A 12,301-nucleotide genomic window follows, 5' to 3' on the forward strand; every position below is an offset into this window, starting at 1 on the left:
GGAGCCAGTTTTGAAATTTGCCAGGGAGTACTTAGTGAAGGGTAGGGGAGGGCAGATGCTCTCCCTTACTCTTTAGAACATTTTTTTCGCAAACCGAACTTGCAAGCTGCCATGCGAAACAGACATAAGTATCAATTAAGTATAAGTTTGTAGGACGCCAGAATATTTTTTTAAAGGTCAGGTAGATAACGAAATTAAAGCTACAATGAAAACCCGACCAAACTGCGCAGATCTGTTACGCAGTGTTTATCGTATGCCTGTCGACTGCATCACATCGCAATTTTAAATTCTTAATGTACAGAGAACACCTAATAATGCCTAGAACAATAAAGTCTTACACCAAGTGTGAAGTGCATGCTGTAATTCTATTTCTTCATGCTGAGGGGTTCCGCCTGATTTCACACAACCATCATAACTCTCATGGGCTACAGCAAAGTACGGGAATGGTGCCGTAAGTTTGAAGCAGTTCGTCATGCAGGCGGTCAGGGAAGGAAGAGAGTGTTAACTGTCGATCTTGTTCAGGGAGTGAATCATACGATTCGAAAAAATCATCTGCGAAGGGCAATTAAGAACAAGAGGTGACGAATGTTGTCATCAGGCATTTTCCTTTTTCATGACAGAGCACAGACGGACACTGCAGTTCAACAAAGATGCTCCTGCAGTGTTTTCGAGGGCAAGTCTTTGATTACCTAAGATACAGCCCACACTTGGTTCACTCCGATTTACGCCTCTTTCCTTACGTGAAGCGCAAGCTATGAGAACATAATTGTGGCACACACAACGAGCTGCAGACCAGAGTAGGGAATTGGCGAAAAGTACAGGTGGCTGCCTGCTATGAAGAGGGTATTCAAAGGTTGGTACAATGGTATGAAAAATGTCGAAATCGGAGTGGCGACTGTGTTGAGAAAAGCAGTAAAGTGAAGCTAAATGTTGTTACTCTGCAACGTAAGCGTTCTTTATTTTCACTGTAGTGCGAACGATCGGACCGCCCTCGTACGCAACTGACTTTGACTAGTAGCAGATTTACCCAGATTCATGTGTCCCGAAATCTAAAGCCTATATTGTCATTCACCGCGAAATAACTGGGTTTCTATCCCGCTCTACCACCTCCCCCTCCCTACCCCAGTTCATGGATACGTTGTTGGAAATTTGGGTTCATTAATTGGAGTGCATCACAAGTTTCACCAACTGTGGGTTCTCTGTTACGGAATGTTGTCAGTTTGTACATGTTTTCGCTGTCACTGAATTTTTATCATTGGATCTATTCCTCATAAAGAGTAGTTTTGTTCCACTGAGCAACAGAGCACTACTTCCTATAGCTCCTTCCCTTTCTTCGTCACTACAGGGATAACCTTACATTATTCAGGAACGACTGAGTGGAAAAGGGAGTGAGCCAGAGAGAGAGAGAGAGAGAGAGAGAGATAGAGACAAGGAGGAGGGGGCGGGGGAGAGGAGAAGGAAGGTTACAAAGAGAGCATGCGTTATCTCTAGTACCTTGGATTACAGCGAAATGTGCCCTGGAGACCACCAAAGGGCTTAAGATCGTGAAATAATGACGTAATTTTAGTTTAAGATCCCCGTGCTCGCGAAAATAATCCACGGAATATCGCTCGTAATACGCGATCTCCTTAGCATAGAAATGCCCCTGCTGAATCTGGACTTGCACCTCTGAACTCTCTGCTTCTCCACCCATTCCGCAGTGCCACGAGAGACGGGGAGCAGGAAGCGCTAAGTTCTGGTGTTTATAAGCTTTCTTTACGTTTCACACTATAAATCCCGGGAGCTGCGCGCAGGAGTTTCCCCGAGTGAGAAAGGGACGAGCGCGAGCGCAATTTTGTTAAGGCGGCAAGAAGCGCGCGGGCGCTGAAAATTATGAGACAAAATGATTTAAAACATTGCCGGCGAACCGCCACCGCCTTAGGGCGGCAAGTTTGAGGACGAGGGAGGTGGGAAATGTAGGGGGCGAATGTAAGGCGGAGGTGGTGGCAAGCAGTGCCCTCTTCCGGCAGAGCGTCGTAACTGCAGCTCATAGCGCTCCCTGTACCCAGACACTGCGTTTCACACTCTCGCCGCGGAGCTTCTTAATTTATCACCCAGGACGTCGCATTTAGCGTCCGAGTCGAGCAAGCCCGCACACGTATCTCTCACCCGCCGTGTCGGCGGACGTGAACAGAAGAAGGGTGCGCGATAGGAGAGAACTGGAGCAGAGCGACAGAGAAAAAGGGCCAGAGTAGCTAAAACTAGCGAAAAGATACGAAAGGAGGAAGGACAGAAGTGCAGGAATGGAGAAGACGACGCCCGATGGCGAGATTTCGGGCACTTAGCGTCGCTCTCGTGATGGACGCTCGCCGGCCGCGTTGCCAGCAAACTTCGCAGACCAGACGACGCGCCGGGATACACGCTGCCAGCTCCTCCAAAACAATGTTCACCCTTACTTCAGGTCGCAGCTCTTTTTCTCCCAGTTTTTTTTTTCTTGGCTACCCAAGGACTTAAGGAAGACACATGTTCTCATTCCACATGTCTCATAAACTAAAGCTTGTCATATACACAAATGCTGGTGGACAAATGTCTCTCTTTTATTAATCTGTTTGTGTGATGGAACCACACATATACAGGGTGGTCCATTGATCGTGACCGGGCCAAATATATCACGCAATAAGCGTCAAACGAAAAAACTACAGAGAACGAAACTTGTCTAGCTTGAAGGGGGAAATCAGATGGCGCTATGGTTGGCCCGCTGGATGGCGTTGCCATAGGTCAAACGGATATCAACTACGTTTTTTTTTTAAAAATTGGAACCCCCATTTTTTATTACATATTCGTGTAGTACGTAAAGAAACATGAATGTTTTAGTTGGATCACTTTTTTCACTTTGTGATAGATGGCGCTGTAATATTCACAAACATATGGCTCACAGTTTTAGACGAACAGTTGGTAACAGGTAGGCTTTTTAAATTAAAGTACAGAACATAGGTAAGTTTGAACATTTTATTTCGGTTGTTCCAATGTGATACATGTACCTTTGTGAACTTATCATTTCTGAGAACGCATGCTCGTACAGCGTGATCACCTGTAAATACCAAATTAATGCAATAAATGCTCAAAATGATATCCGTCAACCTCAATGGATTTGGCAATACGTGTAACGACGTTCCTCTCAACAGCGAGTAGTTCGCCTTCCGTAATGTTCGCACATGCATTGATAATGCGCTGACGCATGTTGTCAGGCGTTGTCGGTGCATCACGCTAGCAAATATCCTTCAACTTTCCCCACAGAAAGAAATCCGGGGACGCCCAATCCACCTGTCATTAAATATGCTATTCAATACCGCTTCAACCGCACGCGAACTATGTGCCAGACATCCATCATGTTGGAAGTACATCGCCATTCTGTCAAGCAGCGAAACATCTTGTAGTGACATCGGTAGAACGTTACGTAGGAAATCAGCGTACATTGCACCATTTAGATTGTCATCGATAAAATGGGGGCCAATTATCCTTCCTCCCATAATGCCGCACCATACATTAACCCGCCAAGGTCGGTGATGTTCCACTTGTCGTAGCCATCGTGGATTTTCCGTTGCCCAATAGTGCATATTATGCCGGTTTACGTTGCCGCTGTTGGTGAACGACGCTTCATCGTTAAATAGAACGCGTGCAAAAAATCTGTCATCGTCCCGCAATTTCTCTTGTGCCCAGTGGCAGAACTGTACACGACGTTCAAAGTCGTCGCCATGCAACTCCTGGTGCATATAAATATGGTACGGGTGCAATCGATATTGATGTAGCATTCTCAACACCGACGTTTTTGAGATTCCCGATTCTCGCGCAGTTTGTCTGCTACTGATGTGCGGATTAGCCACGACAGCAGCTAAAACACCTACTTGGGCATCATCATTTGTTGCAGGTCCTGGCTGACGTTTCACATGTGGCTGAACACTTCCTGTTTCCTTAAATAACGTAACTATCCGGCGAACGGTTCGGACACTTGGATGATGTCGTCCAGGATACCGAGCAGCATACACAGCACACGCACGTTGGGCATTTTGATCACAATAGCCACACATCAACACGATATCGACCTTTTCCGCAATTGGTAAACGGTCAGTTTTAAAACGGGTAATGTATCACGAAGCAAATAGCGTCCGCACTGGCGTAATGTTACGTAATACCACGTATTTATACGTTTGTGACTATTACAGCGGCATCTATCACAAAGCGAAAAAAGTGGTCTAAATAAAACATTCATATTTCTTTACGTACTACACGAATATGTAATAAAAAATGGCGGTTCCTATCTAAAAAAAAAACGCAGTTGATATCCGTTTGACCTATGGCAGCGCCATCTAGCGGGCCAACCATTGCGCCATCTGGTTTCCCCCTTCAACCTAGACGAGTTTCGTTCTTTGTAGTTTTTTCGTTTGATGCTTATTTCGTGAGATATTTGGCCCGGTCACTATCAATGGACCACCCTATATACAAAATAAGAAGGAAACTTAGACCACGTATCTACAGCGGTTCGACAAAAATCTGGAAGCACCAAAAACGCAACACATTACCGCGAATAACACAATGTAAGAAAACTGTTCATTCAAAACAGCTTTCAGTCGTCTCGGAGTGGATAAACACAGATCATGCATGGTTTTCAAAGTGGACAGTGATCGTACACCCATCTCTCCAAAACACATAGCAAAGGCTCAATAATATTGAGATCTGCTGACTGTGCTGGCTAAGGGAAATACGACAGTTCATCTTCATACTCATAAAACCAGCCTTGGACGACGTGAGCTAGGTGAACAGGGGCACTGTCGTCTTCAAACACAGCATCGCCATTGGGGAACAAACACTGTAACACGCAATGGACCTGATCAGCCACAACAGTCACATACTCCTTAACAGTAATGCGACCTTGCAAGAGTACCCATACGGCCCATGGAATAGCGCAATATGGCTGCCCAAATCATCTCCGAAACACCGCCATGTTTCATTCTAGAGACGTAAACTCGACCAGAGGTTGAAACTGTGTGAAACAAGACAGATCTGACCAAACGACTAACTTTTATTGCCCCACAGACCACGTTTAATGGCTCTTGCATCATGTTTTCGTTTTTTCCTCTTACGGTCATTTGCGTACCTGGTCACTGGTTTTGGAATTCCAGCTAACCTTGCAATTCTATGCTTATGGGACTTCCTCCTTGTTATTTAGGGGCTGACGGACTTCGCAAGGGCGACATTAAGTTTTGAAGCGACTCTTGCAGCTGTCGGCTTCTTATTTTGCGTCACAATCCTCTTCAGTAGCCGTTTGTCACGATCTTCCACGCTTACGTTCTGCCATGTTATGTCTTTGCAGATGATGTTTTACCGCTTTCCCTGTATAAAGTATAAATCTTCGAAACGGTATCTCTTGAAACATCAGACATTTCGGCTTCCTTAGTTACGGAAGCTTCAACCATACGAACTCCAGCAATATGTCCACGTTCTAATTCACCTAGCTCAAATATAGTGCATTCACACCAATACGGAACGTCGAAGCATGCATTTCTCGCAGTGTCACCATATTTTTGTCCGACCCCTGTACATCCAGGAACTGCATCCAGCTGAGTGCCAGCGGTACTGCGTTTATGAAGTCTTGAACCATTTCGCGACATTTTCTCACCGGATATTACACAGCGGTCCAAAATCAAAGCAACAAACCGCTATCTCCCCGCTCTGTGTCTAGTTCACGATATAATCATACAAGCTCTCAGCAGACGTCAGTAAGACCGTGTTCTACACGAAAGATGGCACTCCAGTCAACCGACAACCATACTAGCCATGATGTCAGGGCACCTTTCAAACGGCGTAGTGTTTGCCGAGTAGTCCCACATCTGCAATCGCTGTGTATACAGTCAAAGACAGTGGAGTATGGCACAGATAAGACGCCTACCAGACTCTCTAAGTGGAAGCCCATAGGAAGATTGGATACAGGACTGTCGGAAACTGATGTGGTTTGATGTGTAAATGTGAATGCGGCGACATTTTATGGAGACCGGAGCTGTAACCTGAAGACCAGGTCAGGGCCGACTACGTGTAAAATCAGAAAGAGAGTACCTTTCTTTGGCTGTAAGCGCACGATGCTACCGCCTTAGTACTACAAGGAAACTGGCATCTGAGCGCAGCTATTGAGGTATTGAGGTGTTGTATTGAGGTGAACGGTGTACAGAATGTATCTGGGAGGGTGGCCTTTACTGTTGGAGACCTGCTGTATGTGTACCTCTGATGCGTCTTCACAGAGGGAAACGTCCAGACTGGAGTCGTCATGTAAGGTGGCTATAATTTGCGCCTTACAAGCGCTCATCTACATGCTTAGCTATGATTTAAAACCGCAATTAGGTATCATCTGATAGATTGTACATCGTATATATGAATATTTATAGGAGACTGACATTGTCGAGTACACAGTGTAAATAGTTGTTAACGCTTTTTGCATGAAAGATGATGGAGTGTCTTTATTATCAAAATGACGTAATGAATGACTGCCTATAATAGTCGAGGTTGGAACGCGAGTGGAAACGAAACGGCAGGCGTAACTCAAGCCCTGGATGGAAAAGCCTGCACAGGTGTATTGGTCCTATTTAACACAGAAAGCTGCCAAGAAAATAATGCTTCAAATGGCTCTGAGCACTATGGGACTTAACATCTGAGGTCATCAGTCCCCTTGAACTCAGAACTACTTAAACCTAACTAATCTAAGGACATCACACACATCCATGCCCGAGGCAGGATTCGAACCTGCGACTGTAGCAGCAGCGCGGTTCCAGACTAAAGAGCCTAGAACCGCTCGGCCACACCGGCCGGCAAAAAGCAATCAAGACGGACGGTCAGGGCACCTGAGCGCTGAAGCACAACACAGCGGCGGCCAGCCGGTATTGTAGCGGTGCCAGAGGGATGACAGGATAATGCTTCGGAAACTCTGAATATCTTGGACGCAGCAGAGAGGAACTAGGAAGCGTTACTTCGGAAATCACACAGGCAGGCTTATTTCCGAGGATTTTTACTCTGAGAAGCATACCATTGTATGATTCAAATGGCACTGAGCACTATGGGACTTAACGTCTTAGGTCATCAGTCCCCTAGAACTTAGAACTACTTAAACCGAACTAACCTAAGGTCATCACACACATCCATGCTCGAGGCAGGATTCGAACCTGCGACCGTAGCGATGCCATTGTATGTGTTCCTAATTAATAGGGTTAGGTATTTCCTCGCAAACTTTCCGTGATGGACAACAAAAGACTAAAATATGGTTGGTCAGCGTCTGGAAAATCTATAGAGAGGGGGAATATTCCGTGGTTTCGAGAATACGATTCGCTATCTGCAGTTACAAGGGAGGGAGGGCCGAGATTTGCTGGGAAGCCAGCAGTGGAGAGAAAGTGGTCTTCCGTTTTGAGCGCCCGTGTTTGACAATCGATTAGTATCGGATTTGGTTGGTACAGACGGACTTGCTGTCTTTGCTCTCAGGAGATTTTTATAGTTAGAACGGTTAGGCACAGTACTCTTGCGAACTTATACGATTTTGGACTTCGACTCCGGGTAGGGAGTCGTCGTTGAGTACGTAGAGTTCAGCGATTTAGAGCACTTCCTCTGTTTATACTCACGTAGAGACGCTATCTGAATTCCGTCCTTGTGGCTGGGAGCTCGCGTTTCTTGTCTGTAGAACACACAGAGGAGCAGACAGTATTAGATCATACTAGTCAGAGGACCGCCTTCTGTCATCCTTGTGTTTGAAAGAGTTTTTTATTTTGTGACTGGAGTTCTTTCATCGTTGCAGATGTGTACGAGAAGCATCACCCCGACGCACCGGATGCAGTACGTACGGTGATATTGCTAATTGCTTCGGCTTATTAGGGCTATAAAGCTAAACAGATGTGATCACGTAAGTTTTATTTCAACTGAGGTTGCACATCACTGTAGATCATCTTTGAAAGTATTGTCTTCTAGTGTTTGATATGTATATGATGTCAGTCATCTCGTGTTATTTATATCAGATCGCATAGCCATAAAAAGGGGCAGATTTGGGCAATTGATTAGTGATATTAGTTAGGAAATTCATTTGTGTCTCTTTATGTCCATTGAACATTGATATATAAACATTTGTAGTAGATAAAAGGGCTTTTAATCTACAATAAATGTATAAGCAGAATCAACATTTATCATTTTGTAGTTACTAGTTCCCTTAATCATTCATTTACTTAATTTATATGTTAAAGGGCAATAAGGAGGAAATAATATCACCATTAAGAGATCCTAAGATCTGCTTCAGAGGGTAGTCACACAGGGCCAAATCTTCATTTTCGCATTCAGTATTTTCCGTTGTGTACATTCATTACTATATCCATCCGGAGTAGCATCTTGGAGTCAACGTACTGGACGGTCGAACAGTGAGCCAACGTTATTTTCACAGATGAGTCCCAGTTTCGTCTGAAGAGTGATTGTCGACGGATTCACATCTTAAGGAACACTATTTCTGGACCCAAACATTAAAGAAAGAGACCAATATCGAGGAGAATCCCTAATGGTATGGGCAGGGATTATGTTGACAGGTCGAACACCTCTTCATGAAGTTGAATCAGCAAGTTTCAACTCCTGTCAGATATTGTGATGAGATCTGCAGACCTCGTGATTGTGTGGTTGTTGCGAGATGCTGTGGGCCTAGACTTCGTACTGATGGTCGATAATGTTCGAGCCAAAGAGCACGAGTGGTTGATGTGGTAGAACGATTACAAAATGATTGCGTATGTTATGGTGTGGTCGTGTTTTTCACGGACGGGGCTTGAACCCCTTGTTGTTTTTCGTGCACTATCACAGTACAGGCCTACATTGATGTTTTAAGCACCTTCTTGCTTCCCACTGTTGAAGAGCGATTCGGCCGTGACGACTGTATCTTTCAACACGGTCGAGCACCTGTTCATGATGCACGGCCTGTGGCGGAGTGGTTACACGACAATAACATCCCTGTAATGGACTGGCCTGCACAGAGTCCTTACCTGAATCCTATAGAACACCTTTGGGATATTTTGGAACGCCGACTTCGTGCCATTCCTAACCGACCGACATCGATACCTCTCCTCAGTGCAGCACTCCGTGAAGAATGGGCTGCAGTTCCCCAGGGAATCTTCCAACACATAAGCCTGCGAGAGTGGAAGCTGTCTTCGAGGCTAAGTGTGGGCCAACACCATATTGAGTTCCAACATTACCGATGGAGGGCGCCACGAACTTGTAAGTCATTTTCAGTCAGGTGTCCGGATACTTTTGAACACATAGTGTATCAATAATTAACAGTTCTCGACGAACAAACAGTAAAACTATTCTGGGTCCTTATGTATGCTCAGAATTTTAATGGTAACAGATGTAGACCTGAGATTACATTCTGATGAACGCAGTTTCTTACTTGCTCCTCATCCTCCTCCGCTCACCCACCAAAAAGTTTGTAAGTAGGCTGTTTATGTTTTCTTGTTGGCAACGTTACGTAGCGCTCTGTATGAAAATCACTGGCTGTGCTGTGTGCATTCTGTGGCTAGTTTGCATTGTTGTCTGCCGTTGTAGTGTTGGGCAGCTGGATGTTAACAGTGTGTAGCGTTGCGCAGTTGGAGGTGAGCCGCCAGCAGTGGTGGATGTGGGGAGAGAAATGGCGGAGTTTTGAAATTTGTAAGACTGGATGTCATGAACTGCTATATATATTATGATTTTTCAACACTATTAAGGTAAATACATTGTTTGTTCTCTATTAAAATCTTTCATTTGCTAACTATGCCTATCAGTAGTTAGTGCCTTCCGTAGTTTGAATCTTTTATTTAGCTGGCAGTAGTGGCGCTCGCTGTATTGCAGTAGTTCGAGTAACGAAGACTTTTGGTGAGGTAAGTGATTTGTGAAAGGTATAGGTTAATGTTAGTCAGGGCCATTCTTTTGTAGGGATTATTGAAAGTCAGATTGCGTTGCGCTAAGAAAAAAAAATATTGTGTGTCAGTTTAAGCACAGTCTTGTATAATTTTTCAAAAGGGGACGTTTTATATGTCGACCCTTAGCCGAGGATACCTCACTGGAATCTTCTGATTTTTCTTGTAGCTTGTGTAATTAGTGTAGCTTTTGTTTATTGCTAGCGCGTAATCATAGAGAGAATTTCCTTTGTAGTTGTAGTTTTTCATTGTTGTACACAGTTGTGGCATGCATGTAGATTTGCACCAAGTATTTCGCAGCTGCGCTTGCAATTAAGTAGATATTATTTTCAATGCTATGTTAATGTGTTTTGTTATTTTACTCTTGAAATTGTGCTTTTCTGTGTTGTCATGTGAAATACTGTGACAATAATGGCGTGTGAAAAACGTAATACTAGGCTTCAAAGTAAACTGAGAAATGACAGTGAAGACGAAAGCAGTGTGTTAGCGCCGCACAGTAATGAATTAACTAATGTTCAAAGTAGTAACTTGGTAATTGTGTATAGGGAAATGGAGCGGGCTGCAAATAATGGTGTAGGCAGTGAAACAATTAGTGAACAGGGAAGCATTATTGATCGATCGGTCGGCAACAGCTCGCCTCAGGAATCCGAAATGACAGAACACAATATTGCAAATACTGTAGACTCAGGTTTTGGGTCCTCACCGTTTTCTCAAATGAGTCAAGACACATTTTCTGCTTGTCAAAACGTGAATGTTGCCGGTGAAAATGCACTGCCAAAAAGCATAGAGAAACACATTCCAGACACTAATACATTATTATTGCAATTAATGCAGCAAATGAAACACAATCAGAGACAAACACAGCAAAAGCTTCAAAAGTAAGACACAATGGAACAAAATCTTCAAAAGTTAGGCACAATGGAACAAAATCTTCAAAAGTTAGACACAATGGAACAACGCCAGAGACAAACACAGCAACAGTTAGACACAATGGAACAAAATCTTCGGAAGTTAGACACCACACTTGAACAAACACGTGAAGATTTAACTACTGAGTTACATAACATTGAATCGAAATGTCAAAAAGTCTGTAATGACGTAAAAACACAAATTTGTGAGCATTTCCAACCTATTTTTCGCGTCATGAAAATGCATTACAGAATCACGAAGCAGCCATAAAAGAACTGCAAACTATTGTTCATGAAAATCGTGACACCTTGCAAGCTAAAATTGACTCAGTTACATCTACCGATTCAGTTACGCAACTTGCAAAAACTCAGGAAAACTTAAAAGACACAGTAGATACGATTTCAACACAAATGGACACTCTGAAACTTGGTTCAGAAAAACACACAGAGGAAATAATTTCACTAACGGATAAAGAAGCCAAACTTTCAGATCAGTTCACTAACTTATCTACAAAGGTAGATGATGATCTGAATGACACAAGACCTGTAGCCATCACTGACACAGAAGAGTATGAACAAATTAAGAAATTCAAACAAAATCAGAATCAAATTAATACGCAACACAAAAGAGAAATCTGGGAAGTACAAGATCAGTTGGCACAAGTAATACAAGAATTACGTATTTCAGAGGACACTCGCGCTCCAGTACAGGAAGAGAGACATAGAAATACGGAACAACCACAAAATAATAACACAGCGTATTTCGGAAATTATGAAAGAAATTGGTAAGGTGCACCGAATTTTGAAATGGAACCGCCGAAACAACGTAACAATGACCGATATGCGACTCACCGACATGATGATTTTGACTATAAGCTATTCATTACTACACGTAAATTCAAAACATTTAAGAATTCTGACAACGACATTCATCCACAAGCATGGCTCCATCAATTCTCTCATTGTTTTCCTCCCAACTGGTCGTTAGAACACAGATTAGAATTTATGTGTGGCTACTTAGAGAATGAATCAGCTGTAAGAATGCGATCGGTCATTCGCCATTGTCACAGTGAAGGAGAATTTTATCATGCCTTCCTCTTAGCGTATTGGTCTCAAGCTACACAAGACTGAGTAAAACATAGCATCATGATGATGAAACACTTTCAACAATCTGAATTTTCCAGTCTTGTCAAATATTTTGAAGACATGTTGCATAAGAATCAATATCTTTCAAACCCATACAGCCCCTCAGAACTCATCCGCATTTGCTTATTGAAATTACCTGAACATTTAAGAAATATTATTTTGGCAGGACGTTGCAAAGACGACATTGAAGCTTTTCAGGGACTCTTACAAGAATTGGAAATTGACACTGACAATCGCGGAACGCGAAAACAGGAACACAACAATTACAGGTCACATCCGTCGCAATTCCGCGATGAAAGAAATAATAACTGG

Source organism: Schistocerca piceifrons, chromosome 4 (genome assembly GCF_021461385.2).
Source record: "Schistocerca piceifrons isolate TAMUIC-IGC-003096 chromosome 4, iqSchPice1.1, whole genome shotgun sequence".
In the NCBI taxonomy this organism is placed as follows: Eukaryota; Metazoa; Arthropoda; class Insecta; order Orthoptera; family Acrididae; genus Schistocerca; species Schistocerca piceifrons.